The 12,463-nt window shown below is 44.2% G+C and overlaps 1 protein-coding gene across 1 annotated transcript in view; it reads left to right on the top strand.

Moving 5' to 3' along the window:
* Positions 1–4,605: 4,605 nt before the first annotated feature.
* Positions 4,606–12,463, top strand: part of BAZ2A (bromodomain adjacent to zinc finger domain 2A) — a 242,209-nt gene continuing 234,351 nt past the window's right edge. The window contains exon 1 of the mRNA XM_075337014.1: positions 4,606–4,709. The gene's annotated coding sequence lies outside the window, so the exon portion shown is untranslated. The remainder of the gene's footprint in view (positions 4,710–12,463) is intronic.

Genomic DNA, 12,463 nt, shown 5'->3' with positions numbered 1-12,463 from the left:
GGGCCTGCGCAGTCTACCACACAGAAAAGGGGACGAACAACAAGTCCCAGCAGCAAGAGGGCAATTGCAAACCCAAAGTGCAGTGTCCTAAAACAGCAGAGAAAGATTAAGGAGTAGGCCTCATACTCAACTGGCCAAAGATCACCCCAGGCACTTCCAGGCCGGACGGACCACCTTTACCATCTGTGACGGTCTCCCAGGACTAAGTTTCTGCCGAGTAAAAGAGGAGAAGGTAAAGAGACTACTGTTTGTGCCTGTTTCTTTCATTGCTTGTCGGCCCTGCACCGTGTTAGTCACACAGCACCATAGACTTCCACAAGCACCAACTGTGCCCCGGGCATTGCTCCACCTGTGGGGAGCAGTACTACCATAGCTGCTATATCATCATCCCGGAGGCCTCACACAGCAGCGGCGGCTTAATAGCCGCATACCACAGGTGGCGTCACGAACACAACCATTAACAAGCAAGCCACATATTCTACTGACACCCACCAGGGCCACGGAGCCGGGCCCAGCCACCACTGACTACCACCGGACTAGTCCGGCCCGGCACCGGGTGTCCCATAGCCCTGGGGTGGGCGAGTCATAGACAGACAGAAAGACAGAGAGAGACAGAAAGAGAGACAGAGAGAGAGACAGAATGAAACAGAATGAGACAGACAGAGAGAGACAGAGAGACAGAGACAGACAGAGAGAGACAGAGACAGACAGAGAGAGACAGAGAGACAGACAGAGAGACAGACAGAGAGACAGACAGAGAGACAGACAGAGAGAAACAGAGACAGACAGCAAGGGAGACAGAGAGAGAGAGACAGAGACAGCGAGAGACAGGCATACAGGTAGAGAGAAAAAGAGAGACAGAGAGAAAGACAGAGAGACAGACAGAGAAAGACAGAGAGAGACAGACAGAGAGGGAGACAGACAGAGAGGGAGACAGACAGAGAGGGAGACAGAGACAGACAGACAGAGAGAGAGAGAGGGAGAGAAGGAGAGAGACAGACAGAGAGACAGACAGAGACAGACAGAGAGGGAGAGAAGGAGAGATAGAGAGACAGACAGAGACAGACAGACAGAGACAGACAGAGAGGGAGACAGACAGAGAGAGAGGGAGAGAAGGATAGAGAGTGGCAGAGAGACTGTGATATACTTAGTTACTATCCCAGGCAACATCAGGTACTACAGCAATTTTTTTATATAAGTTATATTGGCTCAGCTTATAATTATCAATATACAAATCATTCTATGTCTTTTGTTTGTTACACACATAAATTCCACAAGCTATTGGATGTTGGACTTGGATTATATTAGGATTACATTTGATGCAAATATCCTGTATGACTTGGGTTACCCCCCTCTAAACTGAATGGGGGGGGAGTATGGAAGGGTGTTACTTGTTTAACAATATTAGGCTGAGTTCACATGTCCTGTAATCATCTGATAGAATGGATGCTACAGGGATACGTTGGGGAAAAAAGTTCTGCAAACACAACTTTTTTCGTACGATGTTAAATAACTGATTTCTGCCATATCTGTTTTTTTAACATTGGAGTCTATGGAGAACTAATCCGTTAATGGATTGCTATTAAGTCATCCGTTATTCTTATATTGTAATGGATTCGTTTTTTTCTTACAGGATCCATTTCAAATGGAAAATAGCAGTCTATTAACAGAACCGGTCCCCATGGGCTTCCATGTTAAAAAAAAACTGGATCTGGCAAACATCTTTTGGGAAATGGATCTCTGCAGGGTCCATTTTAATGGATGATTACAGGACATGTGAGCTCAGCCTTACATTATTATATGATGCATATGATAAAATTGTTAGAGTTCTTCAATTAAAAAAATGTAAAAAAAAATAAGGCATATCATATAGACACACTTCTCTATGTATACATCTCTAAATTTAGGGAGGCTTTTTGTACGTACATACATGGCAGATGTAGCCAGGAACAACTGCTGTGAACAGAGCCTTAGAAATATAATTTCTATTAAAGGAACCTTTCATCTGATTCATGCTGCATGAAACACAGGCAGCATGAACCAGAGTCTTGCTGTGTTATTGCCACTTTGCATATTTACCCTGAAACGCTTCTGTGTTTCAGACACAACATAATATACTTTTAAAAGTTATCTCAACTGATTCGATTAGTCTGAGGCAGTTGCCCATAACTAAGGGGTACTTTGCACGCTGCAACATCGCTAGCCGATGCTTGCGATGCCGAGCGCGATAGTACCCGCCCCCGTCGCACATGCGATATCTTGTGATAGCTGCCGTAGCGAACATTATCGTTACGGCAGCTTCAGACGCACTTACCTGCCCTGTGACGTCGCTTTGGCCGGCGACCCGCCTCCTTCCTAAGGGGGCGGGTCGTGCGGCGTCACAGCGACGTCACACGGCAGGCGGCCAATAGAAGCAGAGGGGCGGAGATGAGCGGGACGTAAACATCCCGGTCACCTCCTTCCTTCCGCATAGCCGGTGAAGGCAGGTAAGGAGATGTTCCTCGCTCCTGCGGTTTCACACACAGCGATGTGTGCTGCCGCAGGAACGAGGAACAACATCGTATCTCCTATTGGTGCAACATTATGAAAATGACCGACACTACACAGATCACCGATTTACGACGCTTTTGCGATCGTTTATCGGCGCATCTAGGCTTTACACGTTGCGACGTCGTTACCAGCGCCGGATGTGCATCACTTTCGATTTGACCCCGACGAGATCGCAGTAGCGATGTCGCAGCGTGCAAAGTACCCCTAACACACTATGAAGAAAAAGACATGGATTGCACATCCCAAAAAATACAATGATCTAAAGTCGCTAGGCAAAAAATTGAATAGAACATGAGGTTCTTTGTTACCGTTCTGATCAGATTGTATTAAGCCCACTGCCACGTCACAGCGAACCTCTTGAGTGGGTCCCTATTCTAAACCTTGTAGTGCGGCACTGTGCACGAACCACTGCTGCAGCGACAAAGCACCAGAATGGCAGGTGACCAGGTGCCTCACAGCACCCATGCTGCAAGGTGAAGCCCCCAAGGCTCCAGGCTGCACCGTCCTACTGACACCACAACAACAGCGGCCACCACACAGCACCAGCACACAGTGAGAGGAGCTGCGCACTCACCTCCCACTGGCTCCCATATGTAAACTGTGTGCTGGTACTGTGTGGTGGCCACTGTTGTGATGGTGTCGTGTCAGTGAGGCGGTGCGGCCTGGAGCCTTGGGGGCTTTGCCTTGCAGCATGCGTTCTGTGAGGCACCAGGTCACCTGCCCTGCTGGCGCTTTGTTGCTGCAGCTGTGGTTAGTGCACAGTGCCACACTACAAGGTTTAGAATAGGGACCCGCTCAAGAGGTTCGCCGTGACGTGGCAGTGGGCTTAATACAATCTGATCAGAATGGTGACAAAGAACTTCATGTTTTATTCAATTTTTTGCCTAGCGCCTTTAGATCATTGTATTTTTGGGATGTGCGATCCATTTCTTTTTCTTCATAGTGTGTTAGTTGCCCATAACTAAACTCATCTCTGACTCCAAAAATCCTCTTTCAGCATCTCTGGGCCCGGCCGTCGTCCATCGTGTCCGGTTTCTCATGGGCAGACACAGTTCTGCACACTCTGGTTGGTGGATGGAGAACAGCATGTGCTTGTGCAGTCTGATAGCACCAGTGGAGCGATAATCAAATAAACTTTATTTCAGTTGTGAAATGGCGGTGCTAAGTAAGAGTTGGCGGACTTATGATTCGAGGCCCTGACGCTTAATCAATGTGTCTAATGACTAGAGATGAGCGGACCCATGGAAGTTCAGGTTCTGTGGGTTTAGCCAGACTTTAGATAAGGTTCAGTTCTGGACCCGGACTTGACCTGAACCTCATTGGAAATCCCTGATTGGGCTGTTTGGCTCTCCGACCACATACAGCCAGCCATAAACAGAGCACTTCAGGGGGAGAGAGGAACATTTTTTGCACACACTACATTCGACGCTACGCTGTTATTACACCCAGTGCAAGCCGATAACTCACTGCCAGCGGCTCGCACTGGGTCGAGCACTGAACGTTCCCAAGCACAGTGATGCTTGCGCAAGTGGTTTACATACATAAAGCACCTGAACTCTGAACCTGAACACTGATTTTTTTGTAAAGTCTGTGTTTGGTACAAACACCAAATTTTCCTGTTCAGGTTCACTCATCTCTACTAATGACACCACCGCATTGGAGTGTATGGCAAGTGAGCTACATCTATATTGTAACCAGAGACAAAAAAAGTCAAAGAAATTTGGAAACATTTGCAACACCTTAAATCCTCGAAAGCCTAAATACAAAGCGCATGATTTGTGGCCTATTTGGAGGTCAGTGGTGTTATATTTAAATCTGCATAACAGCCCTTAATGCTATAAAATGTCTAATTCAGCTTTGAGGATCCTGTGTTTGCTATTACAGATCTAGGACTATTAATTGTATGTTATTTTTTTGTTTAGAATGTTGCATCCTCCAGCGCCTTAATGATGAAAATGGATCCTGCTTCTTTAAATAATTCATGTTAATCTAGCTGCTGGATGGAAATGATGGGCAGTGAATACAGTGACATCAGCAGCACAGCAATATCAGCCACCTGCTTCCAGCAGAAAGACTCATAAGGAGGGTGGAGGGAGAGCCCAAGCTACACCCCCTGTTTAACTCCTCGTTACTGCTGAGCGCCAAAGCAGGACATCCAGGTGAGTGACCTGCCCCAGACACCTCTGATGTCCTCACTGCTCTTCCCCTCTCTTACTAGACTTTGCAGTAAGCTCCTGCCCCATTTCCTGCAGCTGCCGAAGCAGCTGGTGACTGCTGGGTCTCAGAGGCCTCAGCTTCGAGCCTAGAGCCAGATCTTACGTACATCTACCTATGTGATGCAGCAATCTTCGCTGCTTATCTGGCACAGGAGGGTATCGTTGTGCCAGTGCAGGCTTGGGTGTATGGGTCAGAGGTACCGCACAAGAGAACCACCTGGTCTCCTATACGATAGAAGTTCGAGCAACGTCCCCGTCAGTTCTCCCGTTGAGTTAACTGTTATAGTGCTGGGATAACAGTAGATCAGAGGCTGATATAAAATAAGGAGGGATGCCGTCTGCTTATAGCAAAGCTTTACCATTCCCAAAAATGGCTAAAAAAAAATACCACCCGAACCAGCAATTTAAGGGTAAATCTACACAGGTCAAATCTGATGGGGATAATTTCTGAAGCGTGTTGGGTAGGAGTCATCCACATCTCATCCATTTGCCTCCTACTATATTCTTTTATGGGTTCTTTACTGGGGCAAATCTACAAGAAAATTTTGCATCATTGAATTTAGATGGTAGAACATAGTATTTTATACAAGGTTCTGAACGTCCCAAGGTCGGTACACTAAACAGGAGGAAGGTGGACATCAGATACTTCATCAGGTGGAGACGACGGACAGGATGAGGTGACAACATATAGACCAAATCTGAGGCTCTCACAGCCAAGTGACGGGTCCATAGGGTTTCTATTCATTTCTTATTTCTCTAACTGAAACCACAATGTAAGACTCTGTATCATTGTTCTGTGGAATAAAGATGTCAGATATTCAGCTTCGTGCGTTAATCAAGGATTGTAAAGGGTGCAGGAGCCCCAGGGCTGTAGGATGGGCCAAGCCCACTATCCAGAGAGCTGTCTGTGTGCGGCTTATGATGTCGGTTTAAAAATAAAATAACACAACACTGGCAGCTTGTGAATGAAAACAGGTTTAGCCAATTCTAGTTTTTGCCTGAGCTTGTGAGCTTGATGAAGGGGGAGTGAGGGGACTAGGAAGGAGCACAGACTGATTCGTAACCAAAGATAAGGGGTGTATGGGAGGGCTCTGTGTCTTTGCACGTTAGATGGATATCTTAGTGCATATGATATATATATATATATATATATATATATATATATATACACAAAATCGGAAAGGCTATACTGTATGTGTGTGTATATACAATATATATATGCACATATATACATATGCACACGCTATATCTGTGTGAGTGACTATACTCCACCAAGGCTATGTATGTATACACACACACAAACATATGCAGTCATGATCAAAAGTGTTACCACCCTTGAAATGTTTCCAGAAAATGAAGTATTTATCCTAAAACATTATTGCAATTCCATTTTTTTATTACAGACATATTTATTTGCTTTGTTTCTATTGTAACCACACACTAAAAAAAAAAAAACAAGAATAAAAGGCAAATTGGACATAATTTCCTGCAAAACCTCAAAAATGGGCTGGACAGAATTGTTGGCACCCTTCCAAAATTGTGGGTAAAAATCTTGGTATCAAGCATGTGATGCTTATTCATACTAACCTGTGGCAAGTAACAGGCATGGGCAATATGAAAGTCACACCTGAAACCAGATATAAAAGGGAGAAGTAGACTCAATGTTTGCGTTGTGTGCCTGTGTGTCCCACTATAAGCATGGAGAACAGAAAGAGGAGAAGAGAACAGTCTGAGAACTTGAGCACCAAAATTGTTAAAAAAATATAAACAATTTCAAAGTTATAAATCCATCTCCAGAGATCTTGATGTTCCTTTGTCCATGGTGCACAACGTAATCAAGAAATTTACAATCCATGACACTAGCTAATCTCCATGGATGTGGACAACAGAAAAAAAGTGATCAAAGTTTGTAGTAGGTTTGTCTGGATGATGAATAAGCAGCCCCAATCATGTTCCAAGGAAATTCAAGTTGTACTGCAGGCTGAAGGTGCATTAGAGTAAGCATGAGCTATCCATCGACCTTTGAATGAAATAAAACGCTATGGCAGGAGACCCAGGAGGACCCCACTGCTGAACCAGAGACATAAAAAAGCTAGACTGAAGTTCGCCAAAATGTACGTCAGTAAGTCAAAATCCTTCAGGGAAAGAGTCCTGAGAACAGATGAAACCAAGATAGCGCTTTGTGGTAAGGCACATCATTCTACTGTTTATTGAATATAGAATGAGGCTTATAAGGAAAAGATCACAGTAATTAAATTCAAATATGGTGAAGATTCAAAGATGTTTTGGGGTTGTTTTTCTGATTCACCAGGTCAGTGATTGTTGTTTTTCTGCCTCTGGCATTGGGTGCCTTGACTGTGTGCAAGGCATCATGAAGTCTGAAGATTACCAAAGGATTTTGTGTTGCAATGTAGTGCCCAGTGTTAGAAAGCTGAGTTTATGTCCTAGGTTATGGGTCTCCCAGCAGGACAATGACCCCAAACATACTTCAAGAAATACCCAAAAGTGGCTGGAAACAAAGCGCTGGAAAGTTCTGAAGCAATGAGTCCGTATCTAATCTTATTGAACCCCTTTGGAGAGATCTTAAAATTGCTATTGGGAGAAAGCAACCTTCAAATATGAGAGACCTGGAGCAATTTGCAAAAATTCCAGTTGAGATGTGTAAGAAGCTTGTTGATGGTTATAGGAAGTGATTGATTGCAGTTATTTATTCCAAAGGCTGTGCAACCAAATATTAAGTTGAGGTTGCCAACAATTTTGACCGGACAATTTTTGGCGTTTTGTGTGAAATTAGGTCCAATTTGCCTTTTTTCGCAGTTTTTTTGTTCCAATACACAGAAAGAAAGTAAACACGTATAACAAAGCGTGTAGGTGCAATAATTGTCTGGCAGAAATACTTCATTTTCTGGAAAAATCATGACTGTATATACAGCGGGTGAAATAAGTATTGAACACGTCACCAATTTTCTAAGTACCGTATTTTTCGGACCATAAGACGCACTTTTTCCCCCCCAAATGTTGGGGGAAAGTTGGGGGTGCGTCTTATGGTCTGACTATAGGGCTGCAGCTGGGAATGAGGGTGCTGCGGGTCATCGGGGGCACGAGCAGCCAGCAGCAGCGCCTGCCATGACCACGTGGGCCCGCTCATTACATATGCACGCACATCCTCCCGCCCATCTCTCAGCGCTGAAGCCGGCACTGACAGGTGGGCGGGAGGACGAGCGGGGACGCGCGCATAGCAAAGAGCCAGCCGCATGATCACCCCTGGCACTTACAGCCTGGAGTGATCATGTGCGGCTGTATTCACTGCCCCCCGCGCGTCATTACCAGCACGGGGTGCAGTGAATCAGTGTACTCACACGTCCCCGTGTGTGGAGCCGTCCCCCTGCTGCACGCGATGTCTTCCTGTCTGTGCTGGTCAACTGATCTGTGCTGAGCTGGTCAGCTGATCGGCACAGACAGGAAGACATCGCGATGCAGCAGGGGAACGGCTCCACACACACAGGTCAGTGGCGCAGAGAGGAAGATGATCGGTGCTGGAGGGAGTGAGGAAAAGGTGAGTATAAACGTTTATTTTTTTCTCTGTGCTATAGGATACAGGCCATATACCAGGATGGTATATGAGCACGATGGGGGCATATAGCAGGATGGGAGTATATGAGCAGGCAGGATGGGGGTATATGAACAGGATGGGGGGTATGTGAACAGGATGGGGGTATATGAACAGGATGGGGGGTATATGAACAGGATGGGAGTATATGAGCAGGCAGGATGGGGGTATATGAACAGGATGGGAGTATATGAGCAGGATGGGGGAATATGAGCAGGATGCTGGTATAGGAGCAGGATGGGGGTTTATAGCAGGATCATATACAAGGCAGGAGGATCATTACCAGGATGGGGTACCTTAGTAGAGAATTTGGGGACATTACCCCCATAACCCCCATAGTGTCAGCAGCAGATCCTCGCCCCATAATAGTGTGTCATGACCACATTTTTTGCTTAAAGTTTTATTTTCCCATTTTCCTCCTCTAACACCAGGGTGCGTCTTATAGTCCGGTGCGTCTTATAGTCCGAAAAATACGGTAAATATATTTTGAAAAGGTGCTGTAGACATGAATTTCTCACCTGATATCGGTAACAACCAATCCAATCCACACAAACAAAGAAATTAAACCACAGATGTCCATAAATTAAGTTATGGGTAATAATGAGAACTGACACAGGGAAAAGGTATTGAACACATGGAAACAGAAATGTGCAAAAAGCCATCGACAATCATGACATCAGATAAAATCTATCAGTAAATGGAAAGAAATCCTGTCACTTAGTCAAAAATAATATCAACCGGTTCAGTTGATGGTCTATGAAAAGATGTTTTATTACCAAGGTACCACACAAACATCTCATGATGGGTAAAACGAGTGAGCTGTCTCAAGACCTTCACAACCTTATTGTTGTAAAACATACTTATGGCAATGAGTAAAGAAGAATTTCTAAACTACTAAAGGTTCCAATGCGCACTGAAGGAGCCATAAACAGGAAATGGAAAGAACGTAATTTCAACATAAATCGGCCACAATCAGGTGTTCCTTGCAAGATTTCAGACACAGCAGTGAGAAGTATGATCAGAAGCATTGCCCAAGAACCCCCTGTGGAGGGCTACAGAAAGACCTGGAAACTGCAGGTACAAATATTTTAAACAAAACAATAAGGGTGCTTTCACACATCCGGATTTTTGCTCTGCGGCACAATACGGCGTTCTGCAGAAAAAGCGCCACCGGCTTTTGTAACGCCGGTGGCGGGTTTTTTTGCATAGACTTACATTAGTGCCGTATTGTGCCGCAGGGGCTTGCGTTCGGTCCGGTTTTGGCCGCATGCGGCAGATTTAGCCGATGCGGCGGCCGGATCGAACGTCCCCTGCAACGTTTTTTGCTCCGGCAAAAAACACCGCATCGCGCCGCATCCGGCCGCTGCGGCGCATTTTTCAATGCATACCTATGGAGGCCGGATGCGGCGCGATGCGGAAAAAAACGCATCCGGTCGCCGCATGCGTTTTTTTCCACTGCGCATGCTCAGTAGCATGCCGCAACCGGAAAAAAACGGACGGGCCGCATGTAAAAACTTATGCAAAGCATGCGGTGTTTTCGCCGCATCCGTTGCATAGTTTTCACAGCCGGATTGAGCCGCAGGGCTCAAACCGGATGTGTGAAAGTAGCCTAAGTAATGCACTCATCCTCCATGGTCTGTATGCACGCTCATCACGCAAGACTCCAATGCTGAACAGAAAGCATGTTCAAGCACATTTAAACTTTGCACAACAACATTTAAACAGGCCTATCAAATACTTGGAGACTATAGTCGTCTGGTTAAATGAGGCCAAGTTTTGAACTCTTTGGATGCCATAATACACACCATGTTTGGAGGCCAAAAGGCACTGCTTATCAGCCCAAAAACACCACACCAACAGTGAAGTTTGGAGGTGGGAACACCATAGTGTGGGGCTGTTTTTTTGCATAGGGCATTGGCAAACCTCATATAATTGAAGGAAGGACAAATGTACCGAGATATTCCTGATAAAAATCTGCAGCCATCTGATGAAGATGAAACAAGGGTGGACATTCAGTAACACAATGATCCCAATCACACAGCCAAGGAAACTGTCAAGTGGTTTCAGAGAAAGAAAATAAAGTTGCTAGAATGGTGCAGGAAGTCATCTGACTTGAATCGAATAGAACATTTATGGAAGGAACTAAAGCTCAGAGTTCCTATGAAGAGCCCACGGAACCCTTAGGAATTGAAGACTGTGTGGAAGAATGGACCAAAATCACACTTGAGCAATGCATGCAACTAGTTTCTCCATACAGCAGGCATCTTGAAACTGTCATCACCAACAAAAAAATTTGTACGAAGTATGAAATAAATTTCAGTAAGCGTGTTTAATACTTTTTCCCTGTATAATTTCTCATTATTACACATCACTAAATTTATGAACTTCTATGGTTTGTTTTCTTTGCCTGTGTGGATGGAATATCCAACAGTTATCCCCCTTCTCACCTCATTCATCTTCCATCGTGGGAGAAATAGGACACTCCTATACACAAATGAGGGTCTACTGGTACCCACAGAATCAGCAGGTTTACCCAACAATTAGGCTATGTTCACACTAGAAAAATGATTTTTCTTAAGAAATTTCTTAAGAAATTTCTTAAGAGTGCACCTGTGTTAAAAAACGCACCAAAAACGCACCTGCGTTTTTGCCACGTTTTTGGTGCGTTTTCGGTGCGTTTTTACCGCTGGTTGCTCCCTGCGTTATTGTGCCAATTATATATGGCAAATAACGCAGTTAGCTGCAGAAAAGAAGTGACATGCTCATTCTTTTTCTTAAGAAAATCTACTGAAAGAATTTTCTTAAGAAAAAAACGCAGTGTGCGCACAGCTAATTTTTTTTGCCATAGGTTTTGCTGGGGAATGTCTGCAGAAAGGTTACAAGAATTTCTCAAGAAATTTCTGCAGCAAAAATGGACCAAAAACGCAGGTAAAAAACGCAGTGTGTGAACATAGCCTTAAAGGTGTTGTCCACTACTGGACAAAATCTGTTTAAAGGGAATCCAGTAATAACTTTATATGGCCAATCCATTCCTCCATTACTGTGAAATCAGAATTGAATTGATTTGTAAATGGCTATGGTAGGTTTGTAGCATCTGTGACTCCAGCTCTATTCTCCACTCAACGCTGTTTCCTCATGCTTTATTGAGGGCTCCTGTGCATGAATTCACACAACCTAGAGGCTGTCAGTCAAGCATGGGGAGGGTACAGGGAGGTGAATAGAGCAGCAGTGACAGAGACTTCAAATCTACCATAATTTTATAGCCTCATTTGCATATCAAATTAAAGGCTGATTTCTCAGTAATGGCAGAATGGACTGGCCATGTAAAGGTATTGCTGGACTTGTCTTTGAAAGCGCTACATGCAAATATAAATAATTTGATCTGTGAAATCCTACTGACAGATTCCTCTTAAATGCTTCTGTATTTATAGTAAAATAGATAAAAACATATACTCACCTCTTGGAATGGCACCTTACTAATGATATCAGCTTGCGATTGTCAGCGGTAATGTGACATTCCAGTGCCAACATCACTGAAACGGCATCAGACTTGAAGTTGAGTATGTTTTTATTTTTTTTTTATTTTACTATTGACACTTTAGATTGTAAAAAGGGCTTGCCCAGTAGTAGACAAACCCTTTAACTAATCTGTATGGCCAGTTTAGGCTTTGGTCACACAAAGTTTTTTGGAGCAGTTCCTCTCCCAAATCCTCATTAAAACTACAAAAACATTTGGAAAAACTCTTCCTAATTATTTTGATGGGAAATGGACTGAATGTATAAAGAGTTTTTTTAGCAATTTTTTTCATGAAATGGTGTTGAAAAAACCCAAAACATGTCATTTCCGTGAAGTATTAGCCATTCAAAAACTGCATCTGGAAAAAAAACTGTTTCAAAATGTTTTCAAGGCCACTTCAGGAATATCAAAATGTCCCCTGAAAAAGTAGTGTTTACTAAGTACCGTAGTTTCCACTTCAAAAACTTGTCGTATTTGTCCACCTCAAAAACCTCCGTGTGAACTAAGGGTATGTGCGCACTAGGCGTTTTGTTTCACGCTGCATTTTTATGTGCGTTTTTGTCTCAAAAA

This window comes from Anomaloglossus baeobatrachus, chromosome 2, assembly GCF_048569485.1.
Source record: "Anomaloglossus baeobatrachus isolate aAnoBae1 chromosome 2, aAnoBae1.hap1, whole genome shotgun sequence".
Lineage (NCBI taxonomy): Eukaryota > Metazoa > Chordata > Amphibia > Anura > Aromobatidae > Anomaloglossus > Anomaloglossus baeobatrachus.
The sequence above is the reverse complement of the archived record's forward strand: the minus strand, read 5'-3'. Positions and strand labels throughout refer to the sequence as shown.